Below are 17,845 nucleotides of genomic sequence, written 5' to 3' on the forward strand. Positions count from 1 at the left end.
CACCATCTTTGTCGCCCTCCTCTGGACACTCTCCAACAGTTGAATGTCCTTTTTGTACTGTGGTGCCCAGAACTGCACACAATACTCAAGGTGAGGCCGCACCAGCGCAGAGTAGAGCAGGACAATCACTTCCCTTGACCGACTAGCAATATTGTGCTTGATGCAACCCAGGACATGGTTGGCCCTCCTGGCTGCCACAGCACACTGCTGGCTCATACTCAACTTGCTGTCAACCATGACCCCCAGATCCCTCTCTGCAGGGCTGTTCTCCAGCATCTTGTCGCCCAATCTGTATGTATAGCCAGGGTTGCCCTGTCCCAGGTGCAGAGCCAGGACCTGGTTCTTGCTTTTGTTAAAGTTCATGTGGTTGGTGATTGCCCAGCTCTTTAACCTGTTCAGATCTCTCTGCAAGGCCTTTCCACCCTTATCCGAGTCCACAACTCCTCCAAGTTTGGTGTCGTCAGCAAATTTGCTCAAAACACCTTCTAGTCCCACATCCAAATCATTTATAAAAACATTGAAGAAGACTGGCCCTAAAATGGAGCCTTGAGGGACCCCACTAGTGACCATCCGCCAGCCTGATGCGACCCCATTTACCACAACCCTTTGAGCTCTGCCCGTAAGCCAATTGCTCACCCATCGTATGATGTTGTTGTTAGGTTGTATGGTGGACATGTTGTCCAGTAGGATCCTATGGGAAACCGTGTCAAAAGCCTTGCTGAAGTCCAAAATGACTGACTCCTTTCTCCAGAATCATTATATTTGTTTACATGGCAGTACAATTTCATTTTCTGACAACAGACCTTACAAAGCTTTCAATTCATCTATATCTTGTTGTCTGTCTGTCTATCTATATTCAACATGCATGAATATATAAAAGCTGAATCTCTTCAAGGGGCTTTTTTTTTTTTTTTTTTTTTAACAAATGTTCATTCATAAAATGTCACTGCCTATTATTTGGAAAAAGGATTTTATTCTTCCCCTGAAGAGAAGTTGATTTTTTTTTACCTGGTTTTGTTTAGTCTTTCCTGATGCTAGACAGACAAGAAGAAGATAGTTTTTTCCGGGTGATAACTATGCTTTTGTTGATCAGAGATGTTGCAGATCTGGCAAAATGTTATGAAAAATGGCAAAACCATGCCGTATCTGTTGATAGTTGCTTTTTTGTTTGTTTATTTGTTTTGGCTTTTTTGTCAAAACAGTTGTATTTTTTTATTATTATTATTATTATTTTTCCCAGAGAAAGATCCACATTGCATACTTTGAGTGTACTGTCTAAAATCCTAATAGTACTTTCATTTTTAACCCTAATATTTAGGATAATCCTAATATTAGGATATATTAAAGTACTAAGTTTTGCCATGGTATCTTTTCTAAGTCATGTCAACAAAATATGGGAGTTATTCTAAACTTTATGGACCTATCTTTACCCATTATTTTGTAGGATATGAATTCAGTTTAAAAGATTAGTATAGAGTAAGAAAAAAAAAGTTCAAAATACCTTTGGAAAGGTAAGACAAAATAAAAGGAATTAAAATGAAAAATCTTAGGAACACATTTTTTCACAAATAAAATGTTTGCACTACTCATGGTCTGAGGTAACTTCTGGTGTAAAACTGTTAGAAGCATGGAATATAAAATGTACGTCAAACATAATTTAATGTAGCTATTGGTCCTGTTTTTTTCAAATCGTTATAGAAAGGTTAACTTTTAAACAATTTGAGTATTCTCATTCCCAATTTCCCAGTTTCAGTTGTGCCTAGATCTTTATAAATTTGAACCCATATTTTATAGACATTTCCACTTTTTTTTTTTTTGGGGGGGGGGGGGGGGGGGGGGGGGTGGAAGGCTAGGGTGGGGAGGAATTACATAAGCTGTTTCCCAATAGCTATCCCAATAAAAAAAGATGCAAAATTTTACTACATTAAAAAATCCTGTTTATTTTCACATCCATCCTTCAATAATAACAATAATCTTTATGGGAAGGACAAAAAAAAAAAAAAAAAAAAAAGTAATATATTCCTTGTTTCCAACATAGGATAGCTCAAAACTACCTCTAAGGATTTGAAGCAATGTATGGAAATAATATAAAATAAAATAATATGGTTTACTTTGAAGAGTATATTATTTTCAGGAAGGCTGTATTAATTACTCAGCTTTCTCTGACTCATACAAAATAACCTACTTCTATGCATCTTTATTTTAAAGGGAAAATTAAATCCTGAGCAGGAAAGAATGTATGACATACTTTTTCCAAAGAGTAGCTCCATGACGCTATGACTTGCAGGCACATTTTTGAGTCATAATCCCTTCCTTGTATTTTCTTGCCAAAAAAGGGAACTATTCGGGATCTATATCATGACACTTATCCAAATACTAGTGCTGTTCAATTGCAATCGGACTAAGAAGTGATAGACTTTATTCTTCTGTGCCTGATGCTGTGGTCTGGTCAGCCTGTGCAGATGTCTCAGGATAATTCCACAGTGATGAATATCCCAGCTCTCACTCCTGGGGATCAGCTTCTTGAGAACTTATGTTTATAGATCTAGCCCGTTATGGCAGAGCATGAATAATACCTTGATGGAACTATTTAATTCTACTGTGCTGAGTTAACATGATTTCATAACTAGTAAATTTTTTTAAAAAAAAATAGTCTCATGGAACTGTGAAATAGAGATTGGAATTGTGAAATTGAGCTGTTTTGGTTGAGTTGAAAGGCAGTTTCTACATTCTCACATTCTACATTCTCAGTAGGAGTTTCTACATTTTCATTTCTACATTCATGTGTCAATGTTTCCTTCCCTAAACAATGATTACTTGGATACTCTTCATGCATTTTGTATAATTGTTACTGTCAATACATTCCATCATGTAAGAAACATTTCACAGTTTTTTTTGCCCCCCCCCCTTTTTTTTTTTTTTTTTTTTTTGTTCATTAAAAAATACCACATTATGAACAGAAATTTGGGCTTTACCTTTTTTTTTTTTTTTTTTCTCCTTTTATTCTTATTTTTTCTTTCTTCCTTTCTTCCAGGCAAGGGATATGCAATTAACATTTCCAGATATTTAGATTCTATTCAAACATGTAAAATACTAAAGATGCTTTTTTTGCTATCAGGATTACATGTTTGAAGATTTTTTTAAGGGTTTTAAAGACTTTAAGTTATTAGGTCGTTTCTTTTTATGATTATAAAACAAGTGAACAAATAGGAAGTCAAGCATTTATCAGGATTATTGAAGTTAGAAATGCCAAGCTGTAAAGAAAAATCTTTTTAACAAGCTGATATAGTTGTAGAAGTGGACAGGTTCCAACAGGTCTGGCATGAATGGATCAAATAAACAACTTTGTAAAAGTTGAGGACAATAACCATAACTTTGGGAAAGTATTGAGGCTCTGCACAACAAAGACAGAGATAGGAGTTGTCATCTTCTTGACAACCAGGTGGGAGATGTCAGAGATGGAGAGGTATTTTTATGAAAGAAAAATTCTTTCACTAGTAACTGTGTGGTTTAACTCCTGTAGCTTGACAGTAGGAATTTATTGTGATACACAGCAATCGGTTGGCTTCACCGTTACATCTTCCATAGCTTAATTCACTGTGCTGAAAGAAAATTCAGAAAATCCATTGTGCTGAAAGAAAAGGAAATGATTATGTAGGATGCATGAAATATGGTGGGGATTACCTCCCATATAAATCCTCACAGCCACTGACATAAATGAACACACACAATCAACTTATAAAGAACAGAACAGAAGCACAGAAGAAGCAAACCAAGAATAATTTTCATTCTGTACTATCTCAATCATCAAAATTTGAATCTTTAATGGAGATCTTCAGAAGAGCTTCAAAATATGAGATGGAAAATAATAATCTCAAAATTTATCAAATTTTAAGAACCGTGGAAAAATTCTAGATCATGTTGAAACTGATGTTCCGATAAAATACCATGAAGATTTTCCTATTCTTCACTTGCTGCTAATAGTTCATTCTCTCATATATGCAAAATACTTGCATTTACTTGTCAACTTTTGGCTTGTCTATATCCCAGTATACTCTGCTATTGCTAATTTTCTAATTCAAAGTGTAAAATAGATTAACATAATTCACAGGTTATTGTTCTCAACCTGGTCTTGGATATGCATGATTTGTATTTTTACTTTTTTCCTGTTAATACCATCATGATAATGAGTCCATTTTCTCAATTATATCAATTGTTCAACTAAAGACACTATTTTGTAACACATATCTTGCTTTTACTATAGATATATTCAAGCACCCATTAAGTTCAGATAAATATTTGACACTAAAATGTTAGTTAAAGTGTGAAAATATGGAAGAAATTTAAGAGCTGTTATCTTCATCATGAAGCAAAATTTACCAAGACCAAACATTCTGGGCTTTGTTTCCTGCCAGAGACGTATTTGGAAAAACAGCCAAAATGAACACTGGAAGGCAGAAATTTGAAACACTGTAGGGTGATGGCTGCTGAAAAATTAACTGAAATGTTTAAATTTTAATATTTATAATTCATTATCTCTGATGTTCACAACTTATTAGTCGATACCTATGAACAATTTTATCTGTGAAGGATAACTTTGGATCTAGATTTGAATGCAAGTGCTATATAAAATAACAACTAAAATGAAATTCTATTATTTCATTTGTGTGGCAAACTCTTCAAAGAGAATTCGGTATTTCTACACTAGTGAGGGTTATTGCATTTGCTAATAAAGTTTCTTTATGATTTATTTTTTAAGAACCATGTGCTTCATGTTGTACTTACATGTATTTAGATTTCATTAACTGTGTACTTTTTACAACACTGGATGACTCATTAATAGTGATGAACAAAGCATGGAAAATCCACAGGGCTGAGACATTTCTAAATATTTCTGGATTTTCCAGCAGACACCGTAAGTGCCAGAACAGTAAAAGGCCAATTTTTAAAGTAATCTATATATTGATTAGAATAACCATTTGTATATTAGATACATACACTGAAAGTGATGAACTATAAATAAACTATTGTTATTCTGAGAAGATCTCACAAGTCTGGTGAATAATTTGATGGGAAAAAAAAAAAAAAAAAACACAGCTTCAGTCAAAAGAAAGTGCATGGTAGGAATTACTTCATATAAGTATAAAATAAAATAGAATAAAATAAAATAAAATAAAATAAAATAAATAAAATAAAACAAAACAAAATAAAATAAAATAAAAACACTCTTGCAATGTTATATAAACTTAGATTATATTCAGTCTTAAATATTTGTATGCTCTACCTGAAAAGGTACATAGAGAGTTACAAAGGCTGGTCAAGGGAGTGGGATGCTGTCTGTAGAAGGGGACACTGAATAGATTATATCTCAGAAGAGAAATGACCAGGAGAAGATGTTATGGAGTTTGTATGTGGCTGGGTGAAAGCAAACATAATTTCATCTTTTTTTTTTTTTTTTTTTTTTTTTTTTCCTATTCATATAAGAACACACCAAATAAAGTGATCAGACTGTATATTGGAAATACATAAAAGACAGTTTTCAAGCAGCAAGCAGCTGAACAGCTGAACTTCTTGCTAAAATGTTAGTCCAAAAACATAAATAAGTTCATAAAAGATTAGATACATTCATTAAAAAAAAAAAAAAAAAAAAAAAAAAAAGTGCTATTAAACACAGACCCTCTGGGTTAGGCAGTCCCTAAGCTGAAGGTTGTCCAAAATTTTCATTTCTCTACTCTTAAGAGGATGTTTTTGCTAAACAATGCTGTCCCTGCGCTGAGGCAGGATTCCAGGAAAGACATATCTTTAATCTCACCTAAGGCACCTATACATATATACTTATGCTGTCCTGAAAAACTAGAGTTCAATTTGAAACCACGACTCCAGCAAGTACTTTGATGTGCTGCCAAGCTCTAAACATTTTGCTAAAGTATGCTTCCATAATAATATTTTACTTTTTGTCTGGTGCAGCGTATTCTCTTTTCCTATCTCTATTTTTGATTCAGCCAAAATTTTCTCTAAAGCAGAGGTTATAGCTCCATTAACACAGAGGTCAGTTTCATTTAAATGGCAACAATGAGGCATGACAGGTGAATACTGTGTTGAAACTGGGTCCTTCCGCTCAGTAGGATATTCACTTCTGAAACTTATCTGTAAATGTCATCATATCAAATAAAAAGGCATGATATCTAGACATCTAAAAAAAAAAAAAAAAACACCAACAAAAAAAACATCAAATATAAGTGGCTGGCTTCTCCAGTGCAGGATTTAATAAAGTGAGTGGCACAACTGAATGAAAATAAAATAAATAAATAAATAAATAAAAGCTGACAGTAAATGTCTTTTCATATATATGGAAAGAATACCTCACATATTGTGAAGGGACAATATATGAGTTACAAATTAAATGTTCTCCCTTAGGAGATAGTATTCCTCCAACTTCTAGGACAAGATGACTGAAACAGATGCCCCAAAATTAAGCCAGGTTGTTTTAGTTAATGGCCAAAGACATATGTTTTGATGTACCTCAGAGCTGCATTGCCTTGAAGTTGCTAGTACCTTTGCCCACCGCTTCCCTGACCTGAGCTGAGATCACATGTGGTTTCAGTCCTTACCCCTTCCTTTTTCTACTGTGCAAAATTTCTACCCTTGTTTCTGTTGTTGTTTAACCCGGCTGGCAGCTAAACACAACACAGCTGTTCGCTCACCCTCCCCCCTCCCTCTCTGGGATGGGGGAGAGAAACAGGAAAGTGAAGCCTGTGGGTTGAGATAAAGACAGTTTATTAAGATAGGAAATAATAATAATAATAATAATGTGTTCAAAACAAGTGATGCACAATGCAATTGCTCACCACCCGCTGACCGATGCCTAGCCCAACCCTGAGCAGCCGGCCCCCCACCCTGGCTAGCCACCCCTATATATTGTTTAGCATGACATCAGATGGTATGGAATACCCCTTTGGCCAGTTTGGGTCAGCTGTTTTGGGTCTGTCCCCTCCCAGCTCTTGCTGCACCCCCAGCCTGCCTGCTGGCAGGACAGAGCAAGAAGCTGAAAAGTCTTTGCCTTGGTGTAAGCATTGCTTTGCAGCAATTAAAACATCAGCATGTTATCAGCACTCTTCTCATCCTCATCCAAAACATAGCACCCTACCAGCTACTAGGAGGAAAAATAACTCTGTCCTAACTGAAACCAGGACAGTTTCTAACCCATCAAGATCAGCATTTTTTCCTAATTATAGCTCAAAGTAACCTTTCTGGATTCTCAAGATTTTTGAAATGTCAGGACATGTAGTATGACAGAAATTGTTCTGTAGAAGGCCCAGAAGCTGCTTGCACAAAAGCTGGAAGGGGAAAAAAAAAAAAAAAAAAAAGTCTTTTCACTGCAACAGAGTCAGGATGTGCCACTGGGTAGGTATCTTCCACTTCTGTAGAGTAAAGGGCATTTCGGTATATGTTTCTCTCTCTTGGATCTGTCCAAGGCCTAAATTACTCAACCTGTCCTAGGAAAATGGATTGTGCTCAGAACAATCACCACAGGATGTGTCGTGCAAGTAAATATAAATAATCAAAGAGCCAAAGTGCCAAAACCTTGCTGAGAATCAGAATGCAAAGCCCTGAGCTTGTCACTTTTGAGATGTCACAGAAGCCGTTTGGAAATATGGGTAGTTTTTACTGTTTGTCCAGTATATGAATTATTTGAGGTTTAGTTTAAGATTTCACCGGAGACCGTTACAAATGCAGGTACAGTATTTACGATATTTTTACTTTAAGAGGAGGAAGAGAAACTGTCACAGGAAATCACAATACCAAAGAATCATATTGTCAAAGAAAGGGAAAAAAAAATATCCAACTTTCTGCCTTCCTTTCAATGGCAATGAATTAAGTCTCCTATTGAAAGCGAGGTAGGATTTCTACCAAAGCCTAGTAAACAAATATGAGAGAAAATGAAGGTATTTAAATACAAGTCTAACAGGGAAAAATAAAATAATAATCAAAAAAGTTTGTTAGCATTATTATTATTATTTTAAAGTGTTTACTTGTGCAAATCAAGTACTCAAAATGAGCACACTGTTACACTAGAGTATACTTTTGTTAATATTTTTAAATGATGAAAAAAAAAATAACCCCCATACTCAGCATAAGATATTATGGAGAATATTCTGATCCTTCTGAATAAAGAGAAATACAGTAACAAAATTTCTGGTAAATGGTGCTTTTGGAAGGAGAAAGCTCACTTTTTGTGCTTTGGAATAAAAAACAGGACCATTAAGACTGATTTCTGCTGTGAGCAGGAGCTCCGTCATGCAGCAACAATCCCGAGCAAAGAACTTCAAGTAGCTAATATATTTTACTAGTGCATGAAGATGAAGAGCACTGCTCTAGCCACCTACTGCTCTCTGAAATGTATCTCCTTGTTTACTAAGAACTGTCAGTCGTGCTGCCATCTGGTGGTTTGTACTCAGTGCAACTGCCTTGGATTAAATTTCCACTTGGGGCTTTTATCCAAAAGCAAGCGTCCCTCTTAAAACACCTATTTGCAAGCTTATTTAAGCAATGAATTCAAGGAATCAGATTCATTCAAGCAATAGTTGATAACAAATGGATGTTTTTTCAAGTAACAGTTGACTTGATGGTTCATTTGGGCATCTATATAGAGGACATGCTGTGATATAATTTCTCTAATTTTATGAATACATAATTGAAAATGAAGGCTGAAGAAAAATGTTGAAGAATAAATTTAATGCTTTATTGAGATAAATGTGTTGGTAACACTAACCTACTAGTTGATTCTAAGTTGCTTGACGAAATTGAGGATAACAAGGTTTGCGTAACACTGTAAGATAAACATGGATAACAATGTATAAATTTTCTATTAGAACACCAAAGGAAAACAGACATGCAAAACATAAATCCAGTATCATTAATGGTCTACCTTAACCAAGTACAACATAAGTCTGTAAGGTCATGGAGTATAGTGCATTTTATACTGTGGGGAATCTATCAGCCTGGTCTGTTAGAATTATGATTTGATAATAACATTATGAAAATCAGTTCTTCATTTTGCTGGAACAGTTGAGAAACTGCATTCTTCAAGTTTATCAGAACAGCTTAATTTAAAAGTGGAACAGACCGTTACTACTGCTACATCAGTTATGAAAAAGAACTTTAACAAGGTAGTGTATAATTACCATTCTGTTCAAGAGGTAATGAGTTTTTAAAAAAAGCATTACTTCACAATTTTTTATTTTTTTTTGTAGGACTGTGGACGTCAGTATGCTTTTATCTACCAATGGCACTAATTAAGTAAATACAGTAGAATAAATTTTTCTGTGTAAAGCTGGGAATTTATGAACAAGGCTTTGGTTCCAACTCATTCTATTGTTTTGACTATTATGTTTTTTTGTTTTGTTTTGTTTTTCTCTTCTTCTTATATTAGCACTAAGGTCACATATCTTTTTGCTAATTTCATGTTGACACAGATTGGCAGTCTCTGCAAATTGCAGGTACAAATACATTTTCAGTTGACAGGTTGCAAAGTGATTATCAATAAACGAAATCTATAACTACTGAAACAACACAGCTCCAACAGCATGCAAAATAATGTATTTTTCCTGTTGCTTTTAAAAACAAATCTTTTTTACCTGGAGACATATACAAGCCATTTGCAAAGGATTAGAGAACTGTTGGCATTTTTTGTAAATCACAGAATCACAGAATGGTTGAGGTTGGAAGAGATCTCCAGAGATCATCTAATCCAAACCCCCTACTCAATCAGGGTCACCTAGAGCTTGTTACAGAGGGTTGCACCCAGGAGGGTTTTAAATATCTCGTAAGAAGGAGACCCCACAGCCTCTCTGGGCAGCCTGTTCCAGTGCTCTGTCACCCAGAATGTAAATATGTACTTCCTCATATGGTGATGAAACCTCCTGTAGTTCATTTTATACCCATTAGCCCTTGTCCTATCACTGGCCACCACTGAGAAGAGTTTGGCCCCATCCACTTTACATTGTCCTCTCAGGTATTTACAGAGGTTGATAAGATGCCCTCTCAATCTTCTCTTCTCTAGGCTAAACGGGCCCAGCTCACTTAGTCTTTTCTCATAGGACAGATGCTCCAATCCCTTAATAATTTTCTTGGCTCTACGCTGGAACCTCTCTAGTAGTTCTACATCCCTCTTGTACTGGGGATCCCAGAACTTCACACAGTATCCCAGGTGTGGCCTCACCAAACCTCCCAAGAGCTCCTTGCCCATCCATGCAGGTCTTCTGTCCCCCTTGCTCAACTTCTTTCTTGTAGGGATGCACTGATCCTGAGCTTGGAGGAAGTGTTGCTTGAATAATAGCCAACTGTCCTGTACCCCTTTTCCCTCTTGGGTCCTGTCCCAGGAAGACATTGACACTTTGAATAATATTTTCTGTTCCACTTACAGAAAAAATTCTATTTGGGTACTAAACTGAGTATAACATTAAAGAAGAGGTAACAACAATCTCTGCACAGTTCCATCAATGGAACCTGAGAAAAAATTTACAGAGGTACCTATATAAATGGTAGAGCCTTTGAACCTTTGAACAATTTATTTGACTTCAAAGTAGATACTATGAGAGATGAATTTATATTCTTAATTTACTCAGAATTTAGACATATATTCTGAGTGAGAGCATATTCTGACTTGTCACAGCCTATCAAAAAACTTTGTCTTTCATTTTTACTTGCTTTTAAGATTTCTGTTTACTGCATCATTTGGTAAGGGTCATTATCTTTCTCCTTCCCTTCCATGTATTCCTGTTATTCTACTAAATTCAGACAACAGTTATACATAAAGATAGAAAAAGTGAAAGAGAGCATTTATTCAGGAAGAACTGGTTCAAGATAGTAAACTATTCTGGCAAACTGGGATTTTTTTATTAAGAACCATGGTCAAGAGTCCTAGTATAAAAGGGAACTGAAGTCTGAAAGTCTGAAGGTCAGTGAATAAGTCTTTAAAACATGAAGAGTGACATTTCAGATTAGGGGTTATGATTCAGTGCAGTAAGGTAGTTGATGAACCAATGTACAGTAACTGGTTGAGACTTCTATGTGTGACAGGGACCAATAATAACTTTGCTACTACAGAAGAAGATTTTGCCCCCATGTCTGTCATATTCCCTGTCAGCTCAGCATATAGCTTTTGCTCTAATTCTGCTTTGAGTAGAAGCTGGCCTAATGTAAGTGGCGTAAGGTACCACCTTGATTTACCAAAGCATCAGATCTTGTGGAAAACTCTGCTCACTTAAATACTAAACATCACCACTGACAGTGGCTCACCAATATTTGCAAGTTACGGTTTCTAGTATTAGCTGCAGTCGGTGTAACAAATTGTTAGGGACAAGGGACACTGGACAAGTCACTGCTGTTCTCGTCGCATATTTTCTGTTAAAGAAAGAGTGAACGTAGTCATAAGAAAAGGGTTATTTAAGAGTTTGTATAAGAAGTCCAGCCTTAGACTGCGAGCACAGAGCAAACAGAAGATTTTATTCATGAACACTATTTCTGCAGGTACTGAGTCAGCTTGCCATGAAAACATGTAGTAAGTATCTTGCAAAACATTTGTGCACCTTGTGAGGATAGAATAAATGAATATCACAGTCCAGCAGCTGAAAAAACAGGGACACGGCCTGGCAAGACAGCTGTTCATTATGTGACCGGCTGTTGGCTGCCTCTGGTCTAGGTCCATTGTTCTTCCTCCACCTCTTGTGAGCCCTACAGCTCCCACAGTCTTCAAGAGCAGTCGATTACAGATACTTAACAGCACAGCTTTAAAATGAACATGTAACACTGATGCCAGAATCTGAGATGCATAAATAACACACAACAAAAGTGATATTTTTCTAAAAGAGCTAAGAAATCAGATGGCCTCTTTCTTTGTAGTGGTCTACATGACTTCCAGTTACATGCAGACACACCATATGTTGTTATACATAGTATCACCATTGAAAAAACAGCAGAACTATGGGTAATTCAGTCAACCTCTGGTATTCAGCTGATGATCCTTTCAGCTGGACCACAGCATTTTCTATATCCAACAATGAAAAGCAAGGCTGTTACAAAGACATCTAAAATACTCAGCATCTTCCTTTTTGTTGCTGCCTTCATAAAATGGAGCAAAAAGTTGCAATTATGATCAAGGACTATATTTGCTACTCCCAGGACTGAAATGTTTTACAAAGTCTATTTTCTAAGTGTTATTCAGCCTGAGAAGGTCCAGAAACCTGCAGAAAACCCTACTATATTCAATTCTTGGTTATTATCAGTATTATGCAGGTAAAATTAAGTCATTGTTCCTCTGATCCTTTTTAGGTTTATAGCTAGAAAATGTAAATGAAAGCAGAAAATAGAAGACAAATGCCTTCAAATATGGCTAATTACACAGAATCACAGAATGTTTAGGGATTGGAAGGGACCCTGAAAGATCATCTAGTCCAATCCCCCTGCTGGAGCAGGAACACCTAGATCATGTCATACAGGAATGCATCCAGTTGGGTTTTGAATGTCTCCAGAGAAGAAGACTCCACAACCCCTCTGGGCAGTCTGTTCCAGTGTTCTGTCACCCTCACCATGAGAAAAATTATTTTCATAATTACGTGAACCTTCTATGTTCCAGCTTGCACCCATTGCCCCTTGTCTTATCAGTGGATGTCACTGAGAAGAGCCTGGCTCCATCCTCCTGACACTCACCCTTTACATATTCATAAACATTAATGAGGTCACCCCTCAGTCTCCTTTTCTCCAGGCTAAAGAGACCCAGCTCCCTCAGCCTCTCCTTGTAAGGAAGATGCTCCACTCCCTTAATCATCCTCGTGGCTCTGTGCTGGACTCTCTCAAGCAGTTCCCTGTCCTTCTTGAACTGAGGGGCCCAGAATAACTGGACACAATACTTCAGATGCAGTCTCACCAGGGCAGAGTAGAAGGGAAGGAGAACCTCTGTTGACCTACTAACCACACCCCTTCTAATACACCCCAGGATGCCATTGGCCTTCTTGGCCACAAGGGCCCAGTGCTGGGTCATGGTCATCCCAAAGTCCACCAGGACTCCCAGGTCCCTTTCCCCTACACTGCTCTCCAGCAGGACAGTCCCCAACTTATTCTGATGTCTTGGGTTGTTCTTGCTCTGATGTAGGACTCTACACTTGCCCTTCTTGTATTTTATTAAGCTTCTCCCTGTCCAGGTCCTGCTGGATGGCAGCACTGCCTTCTGGCATGTCAGCCAGTCCTCCCCGTTTAGTGTCATTAGCATACTTGCTGACAGTGCACTCTATTTCCTCATCCAAGTCGCCGATGAATATATTGAATAGTGTTGGACCCAGTACCAATCCTTGAGGGACTCCACTAGATACAGGACTCCAACTAGACTTCATCCCATTGACCACAACTCTCTGTCTTCTTTCCTTCATCCAGTTCACAGTCCATCTCACTACCTAATCGTCCAGACCACACTTCCTCAGTTTAGCTGCAAGGATGCTGTAGGAGATGGTGTCAAATGCATTACTGAAAACAAGATAGACCACATTTACTGCTTTACCATCATCTATCCACCTTGTTATGTCTTCATAAAAGGCTATCAGGTTGGTTAAGTATGATTTCCCCTTGGTGAAGCCATGTTGACTGCCCCTAATGACCCTCTTATCCTGGATATGACTACAGACAACTCCAAGGATAAGTTGTTCCATCACCTTACCAGGGATGGAGGTGAGGCTGACTGGTCAGTAGTTACCAGGATCCTCCTTCTTGCCCTTTTCAAAGACCGAAGTGACATTTGCTTTCCTTCTGTCCTCAGGCACCTCTCCCATTCCCCACGACTTACCAAAGATGATAGAGAGTGGCCTAGCAATGACTTCCACCAGCTCCCTCAGCACCCACAGGTGCATCCCATCAGAACCCATTGATTTGTGGATGTCCAGATCGCTTAATTAGTCCTTAACCCAGTCCTCATCAACTGAAGCAAACTCCTCATTTATCCTGACTTCCTCTGGGGCCTCAGGGGTACAGGGCTCCTCAGGACAGCCTCCAGCAGTATAGAAAAAGAAGGCATTCAGTAACTCTGTATTTTTCTGTCGCCAGGGCACCCACCTCATTCATCAGTGGGCCTACATTGCCTCTAGTGTTAGTTTTACTAGCAATGTATTTGAAGAAGCCCTTTCTGTTGTCCTTCACCCCTCTCACAAGGTTTAATTCTAAGGAGGCCTTAGCTTTCCTAGTTGCCTCCCTACATCCTCTGACAGTCCTCCCAAGTGGCCAGCTCCTCCTTCCATGATCTGTAGACTCTCCTCTTCCCCTTGATTTTGCCCAGCAGTTCCCTGTTTAACCATACAGGTCTCCTGGCTCCCTTTCTTGACTTCCTACATTTTGGGATGCTCTGATCTTGAGCTTGGAAGAAGCAGTCCTTGATGCTAACTAACTTTCTTGGGCCCCTTTACCTTCAAGTACCTTGTCCCATGAGATTTCCCTTAGCAATTGCTTGAAAAGACCAAAGTTGACCCTACTGAAGTACAGGGTTGCGATTCTGCTTGGTACTCTGTTTCTGCCATATGAGATCCTGAACTCCACCATCTCATGGTTGCTGAAACCAAGGCTGCCCTCAACCTTCAACACTTCCGTCAGACCCAGACCTTCCTTGTTAGTGAGAATAAGATCTAGCAGTGTTCCTCTCCTAGTTGGCTCATCCACCATTTGCATCAGGAATTTATCATCAGTGCAAGAACCTCCTGGACTGTGGATGGCTGACTGAGTAGGCCTTCCAGCAAATATCAGGGTAGTTGAAATCCCCTATGATAACCAGGGCCAGTAATTGTGAGGCTGCAATCAGCTTAATTTTGTAGAAAGTAAAAATGTAGAAGACCTCATCAACTTCCTCATCCTGATCTGGTGGCCTGTAATAGACACCCACAGCAGTATCCCCCATGCCAGCCTGTCCCTTTATTCTTTATTCTCACCCACAGACTCTCAACTTGCTCCTCATCCATCCCTGGACAATACTCAATACAATGTACTTGCCCTCACACGTAAAGAGCAACTCTGCCACCTCGTCTTGCTGGCCTGTCTTTCCTGAGAAGGACATAACCATCCATCCATGACCACATTCCAGTTGTCCCACCAGTAATTGCCACCAGTTCATAATCTCCTGACCAAACATGGATTTTTAATTCCTCCTGGTTATGTACAGGCATTTCAGGGAGAGAGCTGAGCGGGTCGATTTCACCCTGGGGGGGGGGGGGGGGGGGGGGGGGGCCTCGCAGTTTTCATCAATTCCACAGCACTGCCCCACTGGTGCAAGCCCAGCTACAACACTATCCCCCTTCCTGTCCCAGAACCCTTTTGTCCATGTGAGATAAACCTTTCCCAAGTATTACTGCCAGGCTTGGTGTCTTATAATACCAGCCATTATCAAAGAAACCAAAGCCCTGCCTACAGGGCTGCACAAGACTTGTAGCCATGCGTTTATGGACTGTATTGTTCTATTCTGTCCCATACCGTGACCTGAAAATGGAAGGAAGGAAGAGAAAATAACTCTTTCACCAACTGTCTCAAGGCCTTGAATCTTTCTTCATTCCCCTCAGACTACGGGATGCAGCTTCCTCCCCACCTGTCCTGGTGATATCCCTGATCCGGGCTCCAGGTAGACTGCAGACTTCCCTATGATGAGGATCAACTCTGCATATTGGGCTCTCTGTTCTTCTCAGAAGGAATTGCCTACTACAGCTACCTTTCTTTCTTTCTTATCAGAGGCAGTCTTGAGGCGTGGTGTTGACTGCCTCTTCCTGTGTGACCTCATAGTCGGGTCTTCCACCACACCCTCACCTACCTCTCCTTCAAGATCCAGGGCCTCACACCTATTATGGAGGGGCACCCAGGGAAGCAAAGTAGGGAGGGAGGATGTTTGCCCATGACGCTGAACTGGGACTTGTTTCCAGCCCTCCTTGTCTTTTTGCCCCCCTCACTCTGCCTGACAACAACAGGGCAGGGGCTCTACTACATTTTGGGGGGACATCCCTTTGGTGCCATTCTCTCTGGCACACCAGGGAGTTACTCCACCAGTCAATCTCTGTTCACAAGCCCTGATACTCCTTAGTCTCTCCACCTCCTCCTTGAGCTCAGCCACCACGGTGAGCAGACATTCCACCTAAGAACAGGTGGTCTCCCGGCTGCCCTCCCACAGCAGCAGCAGGCTCAGGCATTCCCTGCAGCCAGAGACCTGAAGAGCAATGTCTCTGGGCAGGCCCTCTGGGTTGCCACAGCCTTTTTAGAGTGAGCTCTCTACATGTTTAAATGTTTAACATTATTTTTTATTTAAACATGTCCTTGTGTTTAAAGTGGTCTGTTTACCATTTTTTATGTTTACAAAAATTTATTGTGTATCATTTATTTTACAAACTTTTTTTTTAAAGAGAGAACCTTTGGACATCAGTTAGTTACTATTAAAAATATTACTTTTAAAATCTTGTCTCAGTATAATTTTTTAGGTATTTCCTCAGCATATGTTATTCTTCTCTCTCCTGCTTACACCCCTTTATAAAGAACTGCTAAACTGTAATGGCATTGACTTTCAGACTCCTTCCTGTGCAGAAGATGAGAGTGAGTACTACGCACAAGACACTTGTGAATGGGGTCATCACTGTAATTATTTTATTAACATAATTAAGTCTCAATCTATTGCAATCACTAAACACTGTAGTAAACAGTGCAGTACTACAAAAATCTGCTGAAAGTAATATAGATAATGCTTCTTTTTAAATTCGACTTCCATCATCAGCTGCTTCAACAAAAAGTTATTTTCCTGAGAGGCCTTACTTTGAAAACTGTTTTGCTAATTCTGTGTCTCAAATACAGTAAAACTAAACCAAACCTCTGGCTAGTCAGTCCTCTGGAGAGCATTTAAGGCAGTTGCTATTATTGTTTACACTGAAAGTCAATAAAAAAGCAAGCATACTCAGAGCACAAAATCAAAAATAATTAACTTCTCCAGCCTGCATTTTTTCATGTTTGTTTCAGAGACTGCCTCTCAAACACCTCTCTTTTCAATCCTTCTTTCATATGCCTGCAAGAAGCTGATCAGAAAGTTGAAAATCAGCCTTCAAGAATCTCGCAGCAGGAAGAATTTATCATTTGATCTTTTCCTCTATTCCATGCTGTGAGGAAAGTGTTTCATTTTTATGAAGTGAAAAGGTATTTAGTTGGCTAAAATCTGCATTTAATTTCAGAGGCAAAAACTTTGAACTTTAGCCAGGAAACAAGAACAATTTTTAAAAACTAAAATATCTTCACCCCATATGACTATTTTCATAGTTCAGATCATTTTAAATGGTTAATCATATTATATCTGATGGGACAAATGGATAGAAAGTCCTTGTATCTATGGAAACACTACTTTTTCCACCTTTGTGGTTACATTTTCAAAATTTTGTATTCATGCATATCTAAATTTAAGGTATTTGTATATCTACATAAGGATGAAAGATCATTGACAAATGCCATCATGCCTTTCACTATTTTTATATTGTTCATTATATGTTATACTTTTCATATCTAATATGAAGAAAAGTGTTCTGTTTTGATTTTCAAATAAATTTGTTAATATCTCCATTTCTTCCAACTTCACCCTAACAGGGGAGGAATGGAAACAGTTCTTATTCAGTGATAATACCATGATGACTTACAGAGCTAGTGTTTTCTTTCCAGAATTGCTTTTCATTAGGCTGGAGAAAGCAAAAGATGTTTTACATGGTGCTACTCTCTATATTCTTCTGCATTCTGACTCCCACCTTAAGAGCAAAAAAAGTATCTTTTTGCATTAGTGAGCCAATATTACCACATT

The 17,845-nt window shown here is 38.4% G+C and overlaps 1 long non-coding RNA gene across 1 annotated transcript in view; it reads left to right on the forward strand.

Moving 5' to 3' along the window:
- Positions 1-2,778: 2,778 nt before the first annotated feature.
- Positions 2,779-17,845, forward strand: part of LOC118162433 — a 50,929-nt gene continuing 35,862 nt past the window's right edge. The window contains exon 1 of the long non-coding RNA XR_004748448.1: positions 2,779-2,871. This is a non-coding gene — a long non-coding RNA (uncharacterized LOC118162433). The remainder of the gene's footprint in view (positions 2,872-17,845) is intronic.

Source organism: Oxyura jamaicensis, chromosome 2, assembly GCF_011077185.1.
Source record: "Oxyura jamaicensis isolate SHBP4307 breed ruddy duck chromosome 2, BPBGC_Ojam_1.0, whole genome shotgun sequence".
NCBI classification, from domain to species: domain Eukaryota; kingdom Metazoa; phylum Chordata; class Aves; order Anseriformes; family Anatidae; genus Oxyura; species Oxyura jamaicensis.